Raw genomic sequence first — 22,702 nt, 5'->3', positions numbered from 1 at the left:
CTGGTGCAGACGATGCAGTATGAAGGTTTAAAAAAATTGCCTGTTGCTTTGCAGGGTTCTGTTTGCTTTCAATTAATGGAATGCAGATTGCTTTCAAACCAAAACAATTCTTTTATTAAAAAACAGCAACCGGAGGAGAGAGACAAACAAAAAAATACCTCAGCACTGAGGGGGATGAGGGAAGGGAGGATCCCGGGAGGAGGTGGGGTCCTAGGACGGTTAAAGATTTATGTATGTCCCGGTATCATATCCAATCTTCTCCTTTGGAGTACAGTGCAGCGGGTACTGTACTTCAGCAGGGCTCAACTATAGAGGGATGGGTGCTGAGTGCAGTGGGTACTGGGAGTGCGCAGGGCTGGACTGGGACGGGGGAGGAGTAGAATGCAGCAGGTACATACTGGAGCCAGAAGGTTGATAAGAGTGTGTTGGTGGTGTCTGGGGGATGCATGGGAAATAGTTTTGTGACAGCGGCTGCAGGGGAGGGCTGGTGCAGAGCTGCTCGGTTTGCAGTGCTAGTAGAGCCTGGAGCATGTCCGCTTGGCGCTCCATAACGTTTAAGAGCTGCTCCATGGCTTCACTCTGGTGCGCCGCGTTCTCCTTTTGGTCCCCCTTCTCGCTGTCCCGTCACTCCTTCAATTCCTGTTTTTCGGTTGCAGAATGCACCATGACGTCACACAGAAAGTCCTCTTTAGTTCTTCATGACCACTTTCTAATTCTGCGCAGCTGTTCAGCCAAAGATAACAAAGAGGGGGGCTGGGGTCCCGAGGTCATACCTGTGAATCTGAAATACAACATTTTACAGAAGCAGTATTGTTTGTAATACAGAGACCACTGATTCAGTGATTCACATACCTGTCACTTACTGGCTGACCCCAGGCAAGCACACATGAGCCACAAGACCCCCAAAATGGTGAGTAACTGCAAGGGCAGGGGAAATCAGTGTTCCAGGACTGTACTGTACACTAGGCACATGGCTCTTGGGGAGAGCCAGCACTGTAGCAGGGCCCTTATAATCATTCCTGTCCCCATATTTTCCACAGGCTGTGTTCATTACGGAAGATATCTCACTGCTGAGGGTGAGCTGAGGATCTACTCCAAGACTGAGGCTTCTGCTCTGGCCCTTATGCGGCTCGCCTGTGTGCAGTAATGGTTCCCCCCATCCCATGACAGCAGAGTGGCAAGGGAAAGTTACTCTTAATGGGGCAAGAAACAAAGCAGCTCTTCCAAAGAACCTGCAGCAGCAGACTGCCCAGTCATGCATCGTGAAATCTGTCCGTAGGTATCATAATTCCTACGGCTGGAGCGCAGTTGGGACTGCACAGCCTCCTCTCCCCAAATGCTGATGAGGTCCAGCAGCTCGGCATTGCTCCAAGCAGGGGATCACCTGGTGCATGGAGCAGGCATGGCCACCTGGAAAGATGTGCTGAGACCACTGCGTGTGTCACTGAGCAAACAGGAAGGGGACTTTCAAAATTCCCAAGGAATTTAAGGGTGGGGCTAACAGTTGGTCACTTGAGGGAGGGGCAGTAGAGTTCAAACCGATGACCAGAGAGGCATTGTGGGACACCTCCCGGAGGCCAATCGCAGCACTGTAATCAACCAGGGTGTCTACACTGGCACTGCAGAGCTGTAGCCGCAGCGCAGAAAACTCTACACCTCTTGTCAGGGTGGGTTTTTTACGGCGCTGCAACCGTGCAGTTTTTGCTCACAAAGTGGCTTGGCAGCGTGTGCCCCTCAGGAGTTACGCTGCAGAAAGCTGCTTTACTGTGCAGAAACTTGCCAGTGTAGACAAGGCCTAAGAATATTCATATTAGCAAAACTAAGGGCTAACTTCTGCACTGACTTAATGAGATGGCACTTAACTCAGTAAGGAATCTGGCCCTGTATGTCGCATTTTTTAACCAGAAAAAATGCTAAGTGGGTATGGACTTAAGGCCCAGGGATCTGGACATGTGTGGGGAAAAACAGTAATAAAAAAAAAAGTTTTTTTACCATGGTAAAAACAACAAAAATCCAAATTTGGACAAATTGTGCCTCCCTCCATTCTCCCCCACGAATACAAATCAGATTTAAAAGCAGACAAATATTTGCCAGTTAGGGGCTGTACAGACACCTGGTGGCTATCAGAGGCCTCCATGTCATTTAATCCACCACACAGCTGGATTAATACTAAGTAAAACACACACATTTCTTCCCTGGCTACTGGTCCATTGAATCAGTGGGGAGTTTGGGAGGGGTGAGGAAGGTTCTCATTAAAATGCCCATCACTTTGTGACCTGGATCTGCCTAACAAAAGGAAAGAGAATTCTGAGCCCCACGTTTTTGCTGGGTGAAATGCCTGGAAGGGTGCACAATCCTGGGCCGAGGCCTTCTACAGCTCTTGCCAGATTTAATGTTAGAAGGTACCTACATTTTAGCAAAGGACTAAGTCAAAAAACTCTGCAGATCCCATTGGCCAGGAACCACAGCCAATGGGAACTGTAGGGGCAGTGCCTGTGGGTAGGGGCAGTGTGCAGGGCCATCTGGCTGTCCCTGATCCAAGGAGCTGGAGGGACAGGCCGGTCACTTTCGGGCGCCGCACAAAGTAAGGATTGCCCAGCCAGAGCTCGCACCCCTCAGCCCCTCCCACATCCCAATCCCCAACCCCAGCCCTGAGCTACCTCCTGCACACAAATTCCCTCCCAGAGCCTGCACCCCCAACCCCCCCACACACCCCAACTCCCTGCCCCAGCCCTGAACCCCCTCCTGCACTCCAAACCCCTTGGCCCCCGCTCTGAGCCCCCCTCCTGCATTGCAAGCCTCTCATCCCCAGCCCCACACCAGAGCCCGCACCCACAGCCGAAGCCCCCCCACCACCACTCTGAACCCTTTGGCCCCAGCCCGGAGCCACCTCCTGCACCCCAAGCCCCTCAGCCCCAAGCCAGACCCCCTCCCAAACCCCTACCCCCTGCTGCAGCCCAGAGCCCACTCCTACACCCTGAACCCCTAATTTCTGGCCCCACCCTGGAACCCACACTCCGCAGCCAGAGACCTCACCCCCTCCCGCACTCCAGCCCCTGTCCCAGCCCGGTGAAAGTGAGTAAGGGTAGGGGAGAGCGAGTGACAAAGGGAGGGTGGTGGAGTGAGTTGGGGTGGGGGCCTCAGAGAAGGGGTGTGGCAGGGGCGTGGTCTCAGGGAAGGTGCAGGGCTGGGCAAGGCACGGGTGTTCGATTTTGTGCGATTAGAAAGCTGGCAACCCTCCCTAAAGGATCTGCTGCTTCAGGGCCCATCTTTTGTGTGGAAGCTCATGCTTTGTCAACAGAGGCTACTCCAGTCTTTAGACTTCACAGAGCAGCTCCATTGCCAATCCCTGGCCTGGGCAAAGAATACTTCCTTATCCTTATCCCAGTGGGGATCCCCAGTACCTAGCTGGGTTATTTAGCCTTGGGGAAAGTTTGTATCTAGCTAGGTGCAGACAGCTACCCCAGTTTGCATTTGTACGTTTGTTCTTAGGTTGTTCCTGTACCTTTGAGTCCAGGAACTACAATTCCCACTGGGGGAGGGGAGTAGAGAGAGGAGAAAGAGAAGGAAAGGAAGAATGTGGTATGAGGTCTATGAAAGAGTGAGGGGAATGAACTTTATCTTTGTTGTTATCAAGATTCCAGAGTTTCTCAAAGGGGTTTGGGTATTTGGAGAGATAAGAGGGTTTAATGCAGAGGCATTTACATAATATAATCTCATGCCAATGTTTTGGTTGCTTTTTCCTGTGTGTTCACTTTTAAACATTTATAAAGACACTGACTTCTACATATTCCAGCCCAAGGCTGTGACACATCATCAGACTGTTTCTGATTAGGAAGAAGAGAGGGGTGTTTTTAATCAGAAAATTCTGACTATCTGTACAAAATGAACCCTGTTCAGAAGGCACTTCTGTTTTTTTTTTTTCCAAGATGCCGGCAGAAGTGCTGTAATGACAGCAGCATTTTGCCCTAGAAATGTTCAGCACCCTAGAACCAGAAGGCTGCTCAGTGGCCAGAACTGCAGGGAAATGTTCTAAGTCAGTGGTTCTCAAAGCCGGTCTGCCGCTTGTTCAGGGAAAGTCCCTGGCGGGCCAGACCGGTTTGTTTACCTGCCACGTTCACAGGTTCGGCTGATCGCGGCTCCCACTGGCCGCGGTTTGTCGCTCCAGGCCAATGGGGGCTGTGGGAAGGGCGGCCAGCACGTCCCTTGGCCCGCGCCACTTCCCGCAACCCCCATTGGCCTGGAGCGGCGAACCGCAGCCAGTGGGAGCCGCGATCAGCCGAACCTGCGGACACGGCAGGTAAACAAACCGGTCCGGCCCGCCAGGGGCTTTCCCTGAACAAGCGGCGGATTGGCTTTGAGAACCACTGTTCTAAGTGACATAACGTGACATCATTCAGTCACATGAAACCAGTTGAGCTATAAATCTGAGCTTCGGCAAGCATGGGAACTATGAGGAATAATCCTTCGTGAAGCATACAAGCCCACTGACTGTATTTTCCACTGAATGCATCCGATGAAGTGAGCTGTAGCTCACGAAAGCTTATGCTCAAATAAATTTGTTAGTCTTTAAGGTGCCACAAGTACTCCTTTTCATTCTCCTTTTAGGCTTTCAATAAAAGGGATCGCTTGAAGAAATTGCACTGTTGAACAGCCAGGCCCCAGGAAGTTCAAAATGCTCACTGTCTGGGGGCCACCTGAGACGCTGACCTTGTAAAGTGACCTACAGAGATTTTCTAATTTCTTTTTTTTAACTGGATTAATGCAGCAGTAGCTGAATCACAGTTGCAATTTAAATAATAGATAGGTCTTACCATAGCGCTGAGAAATCTCTGATTTCCTGTGCATTCCAGTGGGGAGGTAGAATTTCTGTGGCCCCAGCCCTACATCAGATTCTCAAAAGAAACCTAGGATTGAGACTCAGGATAGGGAACAAGAAAGAGGAAAAGTTCTCCCTAACAAGAAAACGTTATAAAGTTCTCTTAAGTGCCCACTTTGTGTTACCAGGAATCATGGAGGAGAGAATGGACTGAGGTAAATTTTGAGGCTCGTGAGAATTTATCCTTGTGCTACATAGGAAATGACCTTTTTCCTCCATTGTGTTTAGAGTAATAGTTATTAGATGTAGAAAGGCAAATTGAGAAGACAATAGATCAGAGGCAAAAGTAAAACCTGCTATTTGTATTTCCTTAGAGGAATACTGTGGAGCTGAATAAAAACATGTAAGAAATTTATTCACTGCCTTCTAGAGCGTTTGCTATGCTAGTTTTGAAATAAGGTATATTAGTTACCATTTCAACTACTGATGGGAGAGGGAGTCTAGCGTGGGGATGAATGGATACTGCTAACTGGAGACTGCATTTGGAGATGGAAACAGCAGCATCTCAGCACATATCAGAAATTATTTCAATTCTATGTATAATAGTGTCCTATATTAACAGATTGGATATTAAAGGGCTGGTCCTGCAGCCTGTACATAGAGCTGGACCCCTGCCAATAGTAAGTCACACTGATTACATGGATATGTTGTGTATATAAAAACTACAGGACTGGACTTGAATTGAGTGGCCAACTAACTGCACTCTTTGATTCAAACTTCACACTTCATAGGAAACAGCAGACTCATTATTATCCCAGAGAAATTGGCTAAGATAGGTATATTTTTAAGTACTGAACCAAGTCCCTTTAAGTAATCCATTAAATAATATTTGAACAACTTTGAACACTTTTCAGATAATGACATTGTAAAAGTCCAAAGCTGCTCCAGTGGAAGGAATTGCAAAGAGGCCTTCCTTTAGAGTGTTGTTTAACTAGTAGAGTAGGGCTACCTGAGGATTTACAGTCAGTTGTCCGCTTGTCTTGTTCTGCTGTCTAGGCCACATACAGGCTTCCTAAGGCTGTGCGACTCCCTTACTTAATAATTCCATATTAGTTCTGTTTGAACTGCTTTTTGTAGACAGCCGTTAGAGTTTCAAACCACTTGTGTTTCAGATAAACTATGAAAAAGTGTATCTGAGATTATAAAGTTCTACTCATGTCAATATCATCATTACTTTGTGTTGTGATCCCCTTAGCTCTGACAAATTAAGCAGGGTGAGGTCAGGAGACTATGTGGATGGGAGGCTGCTAAGAAATACACACATGCTGCAAGCAATGGTGTTGTTGACTGAGTAGGTGGAACTGAGGGGGCTCAGAACAAGCATGACAGCATGGTGCTAGGAGGAGAACATGATGCTGCTGGAGACGCCATCTTTCAAACAAGACATAAAACTCAGGTCCTGAATGCCTGCAGTAATTCTCTCTCTCTAAATATTTATATAGCTGACATCATTGTAGTATTTAAGCATCTATCACTAATGTCTTTTTGTGAGAGAGTTAAGTTTGATTGGATGGCTAGATTCCAACGTAGGTAGTTACAGCCAACCTATTTAAATGCTTCGTGCAGTTTCAATTGGCTGTGGGATTGTTCTTCATTTTCTGTCATAAACTATGTAGATTGTTACTCCGCACTATTGAACAGTTCCTGCATTTCACCCCAATGAGGGATGAAGTGATACTTTGTAGAGTACATTTGACTCCAATGTCCTAAATAAATGAAAGGTATTATCTTTGCTACAGGTAAAGAGGGGGGTGGGAATTGAAATGCTGACCTGATCCATCTTGAAGGGAGCACTCCAATTAAAACAGGTGAAAAGCTAGAAAATGTCTGATTTGTGCTCATTGTCATACACTGGAAAACGTGCTCCTGCTGTAAAGCCATGGCAATACTCATGTTATTGCTACTGATTTCTTTCATTTTTCAAAAATGAAATGAGTTTTCTGATATGTCCTATGCTAACCTGCCAGACAGTCATGATAATCTAGATACCAAAAGATGTGAGATGGCCTTATTTCACTGAAAATAATCTATTCCTGGAACATGTAAATGGCATCAATCTATTGAAGGCTAGTGTTCTCAACCACAGCTACTGTGGTTCTCTGCTTTTCCACTACTCCAATAATTGGCCAAACCACATCCCAGGGACTTAGGTTTCCTGCAAATCCTAAAGAGTTTGGATTCCATCTGAACTCCCTTATTTTCCAAACGCAACTTTTTCCTTCTCCTACATTCCAGCTGTTGGTACTCATTTGCCACCCTCTGGTCAAAACACAGATTGTCTCTTTCCTCCCACTTTTCACAACACTCAATGACATCAGCTTGGCTATGTGTACTTTGTGATCTAGATTCTTGAGACCTGGCATTTCTTGCCTAGTTTATTCTATACCTAAAATAAGTGGTTATGTGGAATAACACACCAGAGGTACATTTCTGAGATGACTTAAAGTAGTTTCAAAATGAGCTGTGCATGTTCTGATAGTGTGTTGCTTTCACTTAGGGCATCTTTAGAAATCCAGGGGGGAGCTTCAGTCCTGTTGTGTATAATTTCAGAATCCAGTGCTGTCATTTAGAAGATAATGCCCATCTTGCTGTATTATCTGTGCACCATATTTCACTGATTTTCACCAAATATTGAAAACTGTGGAAGTATTCACACAAGGCTTTCCTGGCAATTCAGATCTTTGCCTCCTTTGTCCAATTGCTCCTGCACACCCCTGTCTGACGACTGACACTGGGACTGTTTCTTTTGAGGGGTTTTTTAGCCTTGAATTTGAGCAGAGGTTGAATAGGACATTGCTGATGCCAGAAATCTTGCAGGAAAATGAGTGAAGCACATAAACAAAGTGAGACAAATTGCACCATCCCACAGGAATGGTTCATGCCCCACCATGACCCTCTTCAGCCTTCTCCCCACATCACTCCATCTGGGAACAGGGTTTGACACCCCTGTGGAATAGGCTGCAGGCCCTGCCCTCAAACTTGTGGGCATCCAGGAGGGACAGCTGGGAAGAGGCCTTCTTGTGTCTCTACACTGTCTAGCCACTGGTGTTCACACCCGTCTTGCCCCTAGCAATGTGGTTTCCTGCAAGTAGCACTACCCGGGATGGCCCACCTTGCTGCAGCTGCCACCTGGAACTCCCTTCCCACCCTTGTCCCCATAAAGCTCTGCAGAAAAGTTTATCCAGCCTGAGGTTGTAGTATCTTTTCCAGGAACCGCTATGAGAGGTAAAGCCCCGCAGGTCTAGAAGCCAGGCCTACAGAGCAGCCAGGCAGCTGACAGCTCCATGCTGCCACCCAGCAGCAGCTGTAACCAGCTTGTGCTCCATTGCCCATCACCTGCTGTGGCTACAGACCATGGAAAGTCCCATTTCAAGGGTCTGATAGGCAGAAGCCTCATGGCTCCTGATTGGCTCCCCACCATATATAAACCCAATGGACATTCCAGGAAGTGTCTAGGCAACAGGGTGGATCTCCTTTCATTGCCATGATAATTTCTGCTCCTGAACTTCTGGCTTTGACCTCAGCTGTATTTGGTCTTCGCCTCCTGACCTGAAACCTGACTCAGACTCTGATGCTTCGTAGCAACCCTGACCTGGAACCTGACTACAAACTCCGCCCCCGCTCCTTATCTCAGATTTGACCCGGCTCTGAGCCTTGGTCCGGACTGCCCTTGTTAGGATCCTGACAGTAGAAGCAGATTACATGCAGCTCCTGTGGTCCCTTTCACTCAGCAGCCCTCCTGCTCAAACCACCCCCCACTGCAGACCCTGGACTTGGAGAACCTTCAACAGTGTTCAGAGGAGTGAGGGAGATCTGGGCCTGGAGAGAGAGTGGATCTAGGGGAGGACAGTCCTATCCATTATTAGGCTAGCCATTCACTCCATCTCAGAAGGAAAAGGTACGAGAAAGAGTTCTCTGAGCACTGTCTATTCTAGTTCTTCCATTCCTGTTTGGATGGACACTGGAAGTTGTTGAATATGTCTCTGTGGAAAGCTGCCTCTGTCCATGGCTGGAAAGCACACTTGGTGCCATACTTTTAATCACCCCAATCCCCTCTGCACTGTCACAAACGGCTGTGAAATAAGTTAGAGTATGTTGGGGACTGCTATGTAACTTTGCAGACCAGCTGGGGCTGGTACAGCATCTGTGATAAAACACCCTATATGGGAGACTAAAAAGCTTTCAAAGGGCCTGAATGGTCAGTCCAGACACATCTGGATGTTTACCCAAAACTTATGCAAACCCAAACCCTTCTAGGGTTCAATCCCCTTCTTCCTGGCAACTCTCCTGACTGTTCCCCGGCTCTTTTCTCATTCCCTGTCACCCTTCTTCCCCCATGCTTCCAGCTCCTCACAAGTCAATCTCCTTCCCTCAGTGGCAGGCTTTGGCTCCCTATAACAGCCCCTCTGTCCACAGCCGGATTAGGTGGTTATTTTTATGTATGTTAGGCAAGTGCCTTCCCAGCAACAATCCTTGATCATGACTGTCAACCCTCCCAAACAGCATCCTCCTTTCCTGAAAAGTGTGGCTGGATAAAGATGCTGAATCTGCAACTATGGTGGCATTTATGCTGATTCTCATTTGTGTATGAGCATTGCATTTCATCTTCAGCCATCTTCTCAAAGAGCTGCTGTGATGGTCCCATGAACTGAACCCAGAATGTCCCAGTAGCTAGGGTGACCACCTTTTCAAAAGGCAAAAGCGAGACCCCCTGCTCCTCTTTACCCTGAAGCCTCATCCTCTGGCCAGGCCAGAAGTTGGATCCAGGCCATGGTAAAAGGAGCCCGGGCTGCCCAAGGCAGGTGGAGGGTCTGGGATTCCCCACAGCAGCCCAGGCTCCCTGGGTGGCTCTTACCATGACCTGACTCTGGCTTCTGGCCTGGGGATTGCGGGGAGGAGGAACAGGGGTGGGGCCTCATGGCAAAGGGTGTGGGCTAAGGCCCACTTCAGCCTCCCCTACTGGGAAGAGGCTGGCACTGCGCCTCAGCCTCGGGCAGCTGTGGAGTAGCACCGCAGGGAATCCAGGACAAATGCTGACCCGGAGTCATTCAGCCCAGGACTGGGACTTGAACTCTGCATTTCAGGCCTGGCCTGTCCAATTTTCAGAGTGGTCACCCTACCAGTAAAGCATTGATCCCTTCTCTATAGCGCACCAGCAGAAGGGTAAAATTTTTGTCTGTCTTTCTGTCTATCAAGAATGCAGTAATCAGTGCAAATCGAATGCTGGTCTAAAACTGTCATTAGTGAATGAAAGAAGCAGCTTTAAGGAGCCACTTCTGTTTTCTGCTTTAATGTGTTTTGCATGTTTGTTACTGACATGTGTTTTAATGTGTTTTAACTGATTCAAGTTTAAAGATGTTGTAACCATTGAAGAAAACAGAAGTATGATCACCATCGTGGCTTCTGGTTGCATAGATTGCAAAACATTCTATTTTCTCTGGATTCAATTTGTACCCTGGAAAAACACTAGAAACAGATGATTTACTATCTGAATTTTACAAGCAGTTCAAACAGGGATAGGCGCCCTGTGTGCTGCAAATGGTATAGAGGTTAAGCATAATCAACTCCCTCCAGAGTCACTAAGAACTACCCTAATGATGTTAGTGGTGAAGTCAAGGAAGCAGGCTAAGGAAAGATAGTTTTATAAGCACATTTCACTGTTCAACACAGCCCTGCTAAAAAGCTGACTTAGAGAGTCTTACCTCCAGAACACTTTGATCTTTTTTCCAAGGATACTAATCAATATTAGTAACCACTTGAAAACCAGTGGAAGGCTTTTGTTTCAGTTCCGTCTGCAGATGGAAAAGGTCTCTGAGGTAGCTCCTGGACATGACTATATCTATCCTCGAGAAAAATCAGGCAAGTATGCTTGGCGTTCATATATATGTATGTTTTTAACATTAGTCTATTAGCAAACTGGGAGGAATAATGAGCAGAATTTTCTCTGCACTGCAAATATTTTGTGGCACCAGGCAAAGATATCTGTTTCCTCATACAGTATTCTTGCTTGTGAGCGATGTCTTTTTAACACTGATGAGCCCTGCTCTGATTAGGCCTCATGAATCTCAGCTTCCACCTGCTGACCAAGACATTATAGGAATGATATTGTTCACAATTTTAAAGCTTAGGGTTTGCCTTTTAAAGGCAACCTAGGAGCATAATACTGCTCTGACCAGGCCTGCAAAGCAAGCCAATGCCAATATAATTCTTTGCACTATGGTTATATGACTTCTAGGAAAATATGTCATGAGTTCAGATTTTTCCTAGTCCTATCAAAGCTGTACAATGAGAGGTTTCAGAGTAACAGCCGTGTTAGTCTGTATTCGCAAAAAGAAAAGGAGTACTTGTACTTCATGGGAGTGAGCTGTAGCTCACGAAAGCTTATGCTCAAATAAATTGGTTAGTCTCTAAGGTGCCCAAGTACTCCTTTTCTTTGTACAATGAGAGACTTTTCTATATCATTGAAAACACCCCCTCCCATCCATTAAATTAATTATCTCTGCCCAGAATAAGAGACCCCTTGGAACTGATATAATCTTCCTCATGGATGCAATCTCTTTACCATATCTTCCTGTTGATACCTAATGTGTGATGTCCAAAAGTGATTAATGGGAATCTGAGTTGAGACATCTGAAAGGAGTCTGATTTTCAAAAGAGGCCAATCACCTGACTCTTTAAAATCAAGCTACATTAAGGTTTCAAGTTGGGCACCCAAAAATGAAGTAATCAAAAATTACTAGTTACTTTTGAAAATGTAGGTATGGTCCTATTTTTCATTAGCCTATAGGAAAAATACTGTCCAGAATGGAGAGGAAGAGATTTGATGTTAAATGAATGCTGCAAGCTAAGTTCACCAACCTAGAGTTATAAAAGTTAGAGACTTAGAGATGACTTATGGGGCTGGTCTGTGGCCATATCATGTTAAGCCACATATCCTGAATTAAGATCCAGGTTTGTTCAGTACTTGTTTACAGAACCTCTGGACAACATTTAGGTCATACCAGCATTACTGGTGTTAATGATTCAGCACAAAACAGCATTTGTTTGGAATCAATACTGGAGCAATGTAACCGTATGCCGCCAACAGGCGGAGGGATATTGGAGGTTCTGTTTTACATATGAAACATAAAACTAAGGTCTGGTTCAACTGGGGTCACTAGTGGTCACTAATGGTTGCATGACGGTGGGGATTGCCTCACTGTTTCTGAAGGAGGCTAGAAGCAAGGAGGATTTTAGTTCTCTGAGGGCTGAGTTCACCTTTATAACTTAATTGGAGTGGAGATTTTTCTAATTACTTCTCCTGGTGGTATAGCCCATGCTGGCCCATTTCTATTTTTGAGATCTAGTATATTTGCTCATCCTGATTATTTTAGCTGGAGCACTGTTATAATTTGGTATTTTGTTGTACTTAAAGGGGTCTCTCTCATTCCTTAACCTCTCTAAAAGGCCACTGAGAAATTATCACCAGCATGTTAAACACACTCCTCTTCCCCTGCCCCCAATAAAAAAACACTTGCCTAATACTGCTTTCCTCTGGAGAGACAGGGGGAGCAATGGTAGCCATACAAGTTTGAAATGTCAGAATCTGACCAAAGGGTGAAATCCTAGCTCCACTGAAGTCAGTGGGAGTTTTGCCATTGACTTCAATAAAGGCAGAATTTCACCCTAGATTTATAACCTACAAGAAACAGTTAAAAGAACATTAAGCATGGTGTAATTGAGAATCAGTCTCATGGGGTCTGAAGTACAGGTGCAGAATTGGAGTGTAAATGCACTTTGTGCTACCATTGTAAGAGACAGCTGTTTGTTCCATGGAAAAATCGCAATAATGTGAACTTTAAGGCATGTTTTTGTTTGAAGCTTACTGACAATTCTGAAACTAATTATCATGACAATACACCTTCAGAGTTGGAGCTTCCCCAACAACTGCTCTCCTCCCTCCGCCCACATTTTTCAAAATACCTTTCTATAAAGACAGGTTTCAGAGTAGCAGCCGTGTTAGTCTGTATTCGCAAAAAGAAAAGGAGTACTTGTGGCACCTTAGAGACTAACAAAATAAATTTGTTAGTCTCTAAGGTGCCACAAGTACTCCTTTTCTTTTTCTATAAAGACCGAGTCTTGACCTGACTTGCTCGATTCTTCAATAACATGCAGAATTTTAGTGCTTTCCTTTTTCTCTGCTTTGGATAAATAAAGAGTTATACCAGAAACTTGGAAGTGAGAGGGGAAAAAACCATTTATTCCCTGACATTATTGAATCAGTACAGGCACAGCATAAACATAATTAAGAGTTAGTTGAGTTGATTTTTCTTGGAATGACAATTTCACTTTGTTTTTTTGTAAAGCTGTATCATGATTGAAGAGAAGAAATAAATTTTCTTAAAATGATGCCAAACTGTTAGTGACAAAATAATTTTAAAAAGTTAAAAGGAGGCTTAATGACAACACCTTGAGTGGTGATAATCGTAAAGCTGCTGTAGCTAAATCCTTAGATGATTGATTGTTTCAGTGTCTGAATATTCTTTTTGAGGCTGCTCTGGATATTTCTCCCTGTTGTACATTCTGAAACAATATCAAGACATTAATTTAAAATGTGTTCTCTTCTTACTGAAGTATCTACACGGTGGCTCTTTTGAGAGCATAATCCACATTTTACTCTCCTTTTCGTATGACCCGAAGTGCGTTGTTTTTATTAACAAGTATTTTTTCCCATTAGTGGTGAAGTATTTGAGAAAATGAAAATAAAGGTGTTTGAAAAAAACAAATCAAGAGACTCATGGTCTTTTCTCTAAAAGTTGGGTTGGTAGTGTTAGTGTGCTGGCCCTATTCCAATACAATAGTTACATTTGGCATGACTAGATCAGCCCTTCACTTTTAGGTCCTGATTCCAAAAAGCACCACTAGTTAGGGCAACACTTAATTACATGCTTAAGTATTTCCTGATTCCAGGCTGTAACATGGCATGCCCTCACTGACACGGCACCTCCTGCTAGTTACCTCTGGAATTAGCTCATCCCAGCCTCCGAACACCTCCTGCTGGCTGGTGTCTCCCTACTGGTACCTGCTTCCTTTCCTTCTCCACCACTGTAGTTCAGGAACCCTCCTGGCCCACAGTGCCTCTTCTCTTGGGTACTGCCCCATGGCAGTACCCCCACACTCAGGGTCTTCCCCTCCCCAGGGAGCCCCAATCCCCTAAGCCCACTTCACCTCAATGACCCACTGCCAGTCTTTATCTAGCCCCTTCCCTCAGGGACAAACTGCAGTCTGAAGTGGCCACTCTTCTTCGACCAGGGGGTTAGACCTGTGGCCTCTTCTTCCCCTGGCTGCTTCCCCACAGCCCTAGTACCTCCTCTGGCCCCAAAAGCAAGGCCTCTGCCTGGGGGTTTGCCAGGCTGGAGGTTCCCCAGCTCCTCCTGCCCTTCCTCAGCACTACACTGGCCAAAGTACGCTTTTCTTCTTCAGGCAGCCAGGTCCATCTCTCTCCAAAGCTGGAGAGAGACTGACTGCTTTTTGGCCCTGCAGCCCTTTTATGGGGCCCAGCCTGGCCCTGATTGGCTGCCTCCCAGCCTTCTCTGATTAGCTCCCAGCCCTCTCCAAGGGCTGGCTTTTAACCCCTTCTAAACCAGAGCAGGGTGACTGCCCTGCTACACAGGCCATGGTGCGGTACACTATCCTTCTCAGGTCTTGTCTCACTCTTTTGTGGAGTGGAACAATGTGCTGTAAAACAGCTCTTGTGAAGCCCCACACAGGTAACTGCAGTTCTATGGTGGGTAAAGTGCTCCCATTATTATTTGTATTATTGTAGCACCGAGGAGCTCTAGTCATGGACCGGGGCCCCACTGTGCTAGGTGCTGTACAAAAACAGAACAAAAAGATGCTCCCTACCTCAAGGAGTGTACAATTTAAGTATAAGAAAAGCGATAACAGATGGTTACAGACACATGGGAGAGTACAAGTAAACAATGAGACAATATTAGTTTATGTAGATTATACAGAACTTTTGGCCCCAATGAAATAAAAAGCATTGCCTTTGAAAGTCTGCCTCATGCCATGGTGCACATAAGCCTGGCAAGGACAGAATTGAGCCTCTAAAAAAATCTAACCCTGCCCAGGTTTATTTAACCTACAGTTCTTAGTTGTGTTTAGAATTTAACCAGAAGGCACAAATGCTTGCTCCTTGTCTGCGTTTGTGTTAAAAGCAGGTGTTAGCAGGTGTTAAAACACAACTGGAAATTTTAGTATATACAAATCCTTAAAAGGAGGCTATGTTATATGGATAATAAATAGCCTAAATTACAAACTGTAATATCCATTTGATAAATTTAACCTGTAATCACTTTTTTCAAGTTTTCTGTCTACTGCTGTTGTCTGAGCAGTGATTGTTTCATAAGCTATTTTGCTGCTACCTCAGGTGGATATGGTTAAATAGAAGGATTTGTGTGTCTTTAATTTTTCAACAGAAACATTTAAGCTTGAGGTCTACACATTTTCCAAAGAGGGTTGTTTTGGTACCAAAAAAGCAGCACTATATGTTTCAGAAATGGAAAAGCCCCACCCTGCCTTTGTGGTTTGTGGTACAGTTATGGACAGGTACTGTGGACAATACACATCCCTTTATGCACCAGTATCAGTCTGAATTCTTTCCTTTAATTCTCAATAATGATTCTGAAAGGAAAGGTATTAGCTTGACATCACTACAGTCAAAAATTCTTTATCCACTAAACAGCTGCACTGCTGCAGCCGATGCTGTAAGCTTCCTAGCACTATCCTGCTGCTTTGATCAGTCCCCATTTCAGGCATTTCTAGTTGTGGAGTATTTCATACTCCACCATAATTCAGTCCTTAGACTCTCAGTTGTATCACCATATGGTACTTGGGCACCTCAGAAATACCTAAGCAGCTGCCAATAGTGGCTGCACCTGTGCTGTGGACAAATATTCATTAAATCCAGGATTAAACTAAAAGAAAAGGAGGACTTGTGGCACCTTGGAGACTAACAAATTTATTTGAGCATAAGCTTTCGTGAGCTACAGCTCACTACATCGGATGCAAGTGAGCTGTAGCTCACGAAAGCTTATGCTCAAATAAATTTGTTAGTCTCTAAGGTGCCACAAGTCCTCCTTTTCTTTTTGCGAATACAAACTAACACGGCTGCTCCTCTGAAACTAGGATTAAACTAGTGAACTCATTTCACACAAAACTTCACTGGTGTCAGACAGGAACATGTTTCGGCCATTAGTGAACTGGGAAGAGCCTGACTAGGGTGAAAGACTCTATAATCTCTTACCAGCAGGTCAAGCCATTCAGTCTCCTACAAAGCAATTACTTTTAGTTAGCAAAAACACTGACACCAAACTGAATACTTCAGGAAAAGTACATGGAAAAAAGTTAGTTGATTAGAATTCATGCTTTATATATATATAAAGCATGAATATATATCAGCAGTTGTGGTTAGAAGAAATAGGTGGGCAAGTCTTTAAAATGAGTCTGTCTAGATCCATTTTTTCCAGAATGTGTCCATGGTGTATATTCAGTTACTTAAGTTTGTAGAAGTATCTCAGACCAGACCCTGGCGAGTCTGGTGTTTGTGGTAAGCCTAGGAGTGAGGGAGATGTTACTAAAGCTGAAAATACTCCAAAAAATATTATTAAAATGTCAGACAACAGCGCCATGGGACACTATCAGACACAGACTAAAACAGAATGGAAAAAGTGTAATTATCCATAAGAACCACCAGCTAGTTACTTAATAGAAATCACATGGTCTGTAACCTGTGGTTAACATTTTAGCTGCTCCACATACACTTCAGTGAGCATAACCTATTATATTTCATTCACATGCTTTTTGGAAGATGGGTGGTAGGTTTCTGAAAGATAAACATCCAATTTACTGTTTCCCACTCGCAACATATCCTTCCCCCTTTGCCTATGTATTATTTTAATAATGTTTTGACAGAGGATAAGATGCAATGAAATAGTGCATTATGCTGGGCTGTCAAACACCCTTTATGAAGTAGATAAATCAGAGAACGGATGTAATTTTGGCATTTATTTTTCCTTTCGCAAAATGTCATTGCAATATGGAGTTCAGCCACATTTCAAAGTAGTAAGACTTTCCTTTTCTACCAATAGATGATTTCTTACTCAGAAATAATATTTCTAGTAAACAAAGAGCATCTCTAAATTAATGTTCCACTTATGTCATGCTTTTCCAGGTATAAGAAGCCACTAGAACTTCAGGAAATTTGGATGTCAAAACAGGTAAGCTAGAGTGGAAAACAGTTGGTACAGAAACAGGCAAAAAATTTCTACCAATCTATGCTACTAGTGCAAAGGAGGCAGAGAGATCTTACTTCTCTGCCTCAGAAATAGCAGTGTCATGCCCTACAGAGGTTTTCCAGACTGTAAATCACTTCATAAACTCAGTCTGCCTCAACTCAACCTGGGAAACCAGCCCCTCATTTCATGAGATCACGCACCTACATGATGGCTTTATGAGTCACCCAGAACACAAGACCCTGCTTCCAAGAATTTGGCCTGTTTACACAAGAAGCAATCATAGCAGCACTGACAGAAATCAAGGCCATACATGGAACTGACTCCTGACTTTAGTTTAAAAAAACAAACAAAAGAACCCCCCCACACACTTGGGACATCTAATATGAGATTGTAAAACCTCCTTTAAGAAATCTACCGCCCACCCTAAAGCAAAGTACCTTCCAGTACAAAAGAAAGCATCACTCAGTGCTAGACTCCTCACAAACTGCTCCTTAGTTCTCACCTCCCATGGCTAAACAAATTGAGAAGTGAGCAGAGTATCCAACAGCACCTATCACTCACCAATATCCTGGACTCCTCTCAGTCAAGGTTCAAACTAGGGCCTGGTTTAGAGACAGCACTTGTTGCTATGGTGGATGACTGTCTCCTGTAAGTACACAAGGAAAACACATCCATAATCATCTTGCTCAGTCTTTGACATACTATTCAACATCCCTATGAAGCTGTTGGGAGAGACAACACAGGCTGAAGTGCTAGCTGCACATAGAAAACACCCCCCCCTCTACATGTCCTTTATGTAAAACTTAAACAGCACCACCTCACAGCCGTCAGAATCCCTAGGTGAAATCAGCTCTTGGATAAAGAGCAGATAGCTAAAGCTGAATTGGGGGACGACTGAGGTGATGCTGCTGGCAGGAAAATGGAAGACCTTCAAAAAAACTTGCCACCTCTAACATCCCTCACGACCAAGGGACTTTGTCCTCAGACTTAGGCCATATCTACACTACCAATTTGTGTGGACAAAAGTGATGTTGACACCCAAAAGTCAACATGTTAAAAATCGCAATTTCATGTTCACACTTGTTCCCTCTGTTGGCAGATTGCATCCGTAGTGGGGGCACCGTCATCAAATGTGTGAGCAATGCACTGTGGGTACCTAGCCCACAGTCCTTCTGGCACTAGGTGGTGTGGGACGATGGAGCGGATCGCGGCGCATCTTGAGACAGTTCTAAATGCCCTGTGATGAATTGCTTTCTGTCCCAGCACTCCATGGGCATGCATCTTTCTTTCGCGGCATTTTTTCAATGGCCCTTTTTTTGCTGTTCACCCCAACATCTTTGTGAGAAGGGATGGATCCCACACTGCTCTCCTATGTTCTGTCATGAAGACATCGCAGATGGCAGTGCAGTTAATCGTGAAGTTCTTAACTGAAGAAGATTCACAGGCGCCCGACATTCTGCGTGATATGGATAGGAGCAACTTTAGATCACTTTTGGCATTCACAGAGCAGGTGCATAGAGTAGACTGTTGCTTTTGGGCTTGTGAAACAAGCACTGAGTGGTGGGATCATATCATCATGCAGCTTTGCGATGACGAGCAGTGGCTACGGAACTTTTGGATGCAGAAAGCCACCTTCCTGGAATGGAGCTTGCTCCAGACCTGCAGTGCAAGGACACCAGAATGAGAGCTACTCTCTCAGTAGAGAAGTGTGTGGCAATCACTGTGTGGAAAGTGGTGACTACAGACTGCTACCGGTCAGTCACGAATCAGTTTGGAGTGGGGAAGTCAGCCATTGGGGCTGCGTTAATGCAAGTGTGCAGGGCAATAAATGCATCCTGCAATGAAGGACCATGACTCTGAGAAATGTGCGTGAAATAGTGGATGACTTTGCAGAAATGGGTTTCCCTAACTGTGGAGGAGCAATAGCTGGCACACATATTCCAATTTTGGCACCAGACCACCTTGCCATCAGTAGGAAGGGGTACTTCTCCATGGTGTTGCAGGCATTTGTGGATCACCTTGGATGTTTCACTGACATCAATGCAGGGTGGTCTATGAAGGTGCATGATGCACGCATCTTCAGGAACACCAGCCTGTACAGAAAGCTGTAAGCAGGGACTTCCTTTCCTAATGAGAAGATTACAGTGGGGGGTGTTGAAATGCCCATAATGATCCTGGGGGAACCTGTGTACCCCTTACAGCCGTGGCTCATGAAACCTTACGTGGGACACCTGGATAGCAGTAAGGAGCGGTTCAACAACAGGCTCAGTAGGTGCGCTGGCAATGCCTTTGTGGCAGGTTGGACCTCACTGAGGAGAATATTCCTATAGTCATAGCCGCATGCTGTACATTGCATAATCTCTGTGAAGCTAAGGATGAAAGGTTTGCTCAGGGGTGGAGTGCTGAGGCAGACTGCTTGGCCGCTGATTTTGAGCAGCCAGATATCAGGGCTGTCAGAGGAGCCCAGAGGGGAGCTATTCGAATCAGGGAGTCTTTGAGGCAGCACTTTGACAACGACCAGTGACATATAGCGCTGTCTGAGTTGCTTCAATGTTACATGACATGTCGTTTTCCTAGGGGGCAATGGTGACATTTGTGACCTTCTATTCCTGTAATAGAGGTACTAAAATGCTTGTGCAAGTACTTGGAGTGCCTGCACTCTCACCTTCTAGAAAAAAATTAAAGCGGATTTACCAGTTTGCTTTTATTGCACAAGAAACAGCACACACGAACACACAGATGCCTGGTGGGAGAGGCAGACTTTCACAGCTGTGGGCAGGTCCAGCTATCATTGTGAAAGTTGTCCGCGGGGTTGGAGTGAAAGGGAAACCGAGAAGTCCCGGAAGGTGGAAAGGACTGTGCGGGTGCAGTTGGGGGGTGGGGGGGGGCATGGAAAATAATTCTGAATGTGCTGCAGGGGAGGTCAAGCACTGATCTCCGCCTGAAGCATTATTAAGGACTTCGGCATTTGCATTTGCTCCTCCATTACTTTAAGCATCTGCGCAGTAGCATCCTTAACAAACATGTGATTCTCTTTTCTGTCCTGCCATTTGGCTTCCCAGCACTCCTTTCACTCCCTTTTTTTTTGCATTGGAGCACTGCAGGATCTCCCAGAACATGTCTTTTTTGCTGTGTCTTGGGCGCTTTATTATCTGGGGGAGACGCTCGGCCAGGGTACTTGGGGTGTTCCTGAAGGCCACGTCTAGTGAAGCACAGGGGACAATGTACAGAAGCAGAATTGTTAAATTCACACACAGCATTGAAACATTTCTGTTAAATACACCTTTTGCAACATTGCCAGCACTCTCTCGCTGACCCTAGCCAGGCACATGTCTCTGTGAACACTCAAAGCATGGTGAATGTTGGTGGCAGCTTGTGGGAATGGTGGTGGGGGGAGCATCTCTACATGGGGAAAAGAGCACACACTCTTTGCAAGGGTCATGGTGCAGCACTCTAGGGAACAAATTCTAAAATTCTCCCACACTTTTCCACAGGTGGGGGTAATTCTAGCAGACATCTCACTGCTAAGGATAAGCAGAGAAACGAGGGTACATCTACTCCATGTTTGTGGCTTCCGCCCTGCTCCCTATGCTGCTCGCCTATGTGCCGCTTTGGTCCCTGCACAAGTGATTGCCAAACAGCGCAGGAAAGTTTCCTACGATGGGGGAAGGAACAAAGCTGCTCTGCCATGGAACCTTTGGCAGAGGATTACTGAGTACCTCCAGGAAAATTTCCTGGAGATCTCTCTGGAGAATTTCCATGAGATCTTGATATGCATCAACACCCTGTTCCACTGTACTGATTAGCTGCACAGGGAAATGTCCAGCTCCCAGAAACACAGCCAACCTCCCACATTTCTATACCCTGAACCCACCTCCGCACTACAAAAGCCACAGCCACTTATCAGGCGTCTCACCTCCTGCTTCTTGCTCCCCGGAGAGCAACTGCTGAGACTGGCTAGACCCCTCCGGAGTGGAGAACAGTTCGTGGCCGCCTGCCCCACTGGGTGATCCTGCCAGGAGCTGCACACCCTTCTCTAACTCCACCTCTTCATCAATAACTTGGTCCTCTGGATTAGGTACTCCTTCCGCTGCCTCCATTCCCTCTGAAGCATCCATGGGGCTCTTGGGGATGGAGGTGGGGTCATCACAGAGGATAGCATCCAGCTCCTTATAGAACTGGCAGGTCTTAGGTGAAGCACCGGAGTGATGGTTTGCCTCCCTCACCTTATGGTACACCTGCCTCAGGACCTTTATCTTTGCTCTGCACTGCAGCATGTCCCGATCACAGCACTTTTCGCACAAGCCTTGAGAAATGTGCCTGTAGGTATCCCAATTCATATGGCTCAAGAGCAGCTGGGACTGCACAGCCTCCTCTCCCCATATACTGATCAGATCCAAAAGCTCTGCTGTGCTCCAAGCAGGAGAGGATTTACTGTGATAATCCGCCATGGTCACCTGGGAGGATGCAATGAGACCTCTCCACGCTGAGCAAACAGGAGATGGAATTTCAAAAATTCCTGGGGCTTCTAGGGAGGAGGGATGGATGGTTGTTTACCAGCTGCAGGGCAGTGGAGTTCAAACTGCTGACCAGAGTGGTCAGGAGAGGTACAGTAGGACACCTCCTGGAGGCCAGTTAAGACACTGAAATGAAGTGTGGTGTCTACACTTGCATGTTGTCAATGAAAATATGAGGAAAAAGACTTAAATCTCTCATGAGGGTGGATGTATTTTGTCGCTAAAACCAGGCATTTTCCCATGACAAAAGTTGCCTCGCAGTGTGTAAGCAGTCACTGTTTGGGTTGATAAATGGCAGTTTTGGCAACAAAACATGGTAGTGTAGACAAGGCCTTAAATAAATCCACAATCTTTTGGATCTTCAGTGCTGTCTGATTCCCAAATAGCCATGACAGCAGAACCCCCCTCCCCCGCTGCATTCAACACCTCCCCAGTTACTGGAACTCATATCTAGGGAGTAGCTGCACACCTTTGTAAAATCTGCATCTGGTACAATATGCAACATCCTACCTATTAAACAACACATGATTTTTGTGAGCATACCATCCTGGCGCTCACTGGCTCCCCACTCAATACAGAGTCCAATTCAAGGTCTCAGTCTTGTCTCTACAACACCAGCTATGTTCTGCTAGAATAACGAAACTGTAGACAAAATAGGGGAAAGTCTCATAAGACTAACACTATACTCTCCAACCATCCCCCCGTCAAGCCTGGACCCTAACACTGGAACTCACACGTAAAAGCATTTATAATGATTCGCCTGGCCTCACCTCACCATATTCAGAATTAAATGCAAACTGTAATGAGAGAAGCCAAGGTGAAGAGAGAAGTTCCTCTCATATGCACCCCAATCTGATTAAAGAATTGAGGAAGGTGTTTATTTAAATATTTTTGTTTATTCTCTATGGACACTACCACATGAAAACTAGACAGCTTCTTGTTAGCATCCCAGTCTTGCATGCCATAGCTCTCCAACTCAAATTATTTATAAGCTAGGAGTGAACAAGAGCCTTGCTGTAATGGAAAGA

The sequence above is a fragment of the Lepidochelys kempii genome, chromosome 5 (genome assembly GCF_965140285.1).
Source record: "Lepidochelys kempii isolate rLepKem1 chromosome 5, rLepKem1.hap1, whole genome shotgun sequence".
In the NCBI taxonomy this organism is placed as follows: domain Eukaryota; kingdom Metazoa; phylum Chordata; order Testudines; family Cheloniidae; genus Lepidochelys; species Lepidochelys kempii.
Note: the sequence above shows the minus strand (reverse complement) of the source record.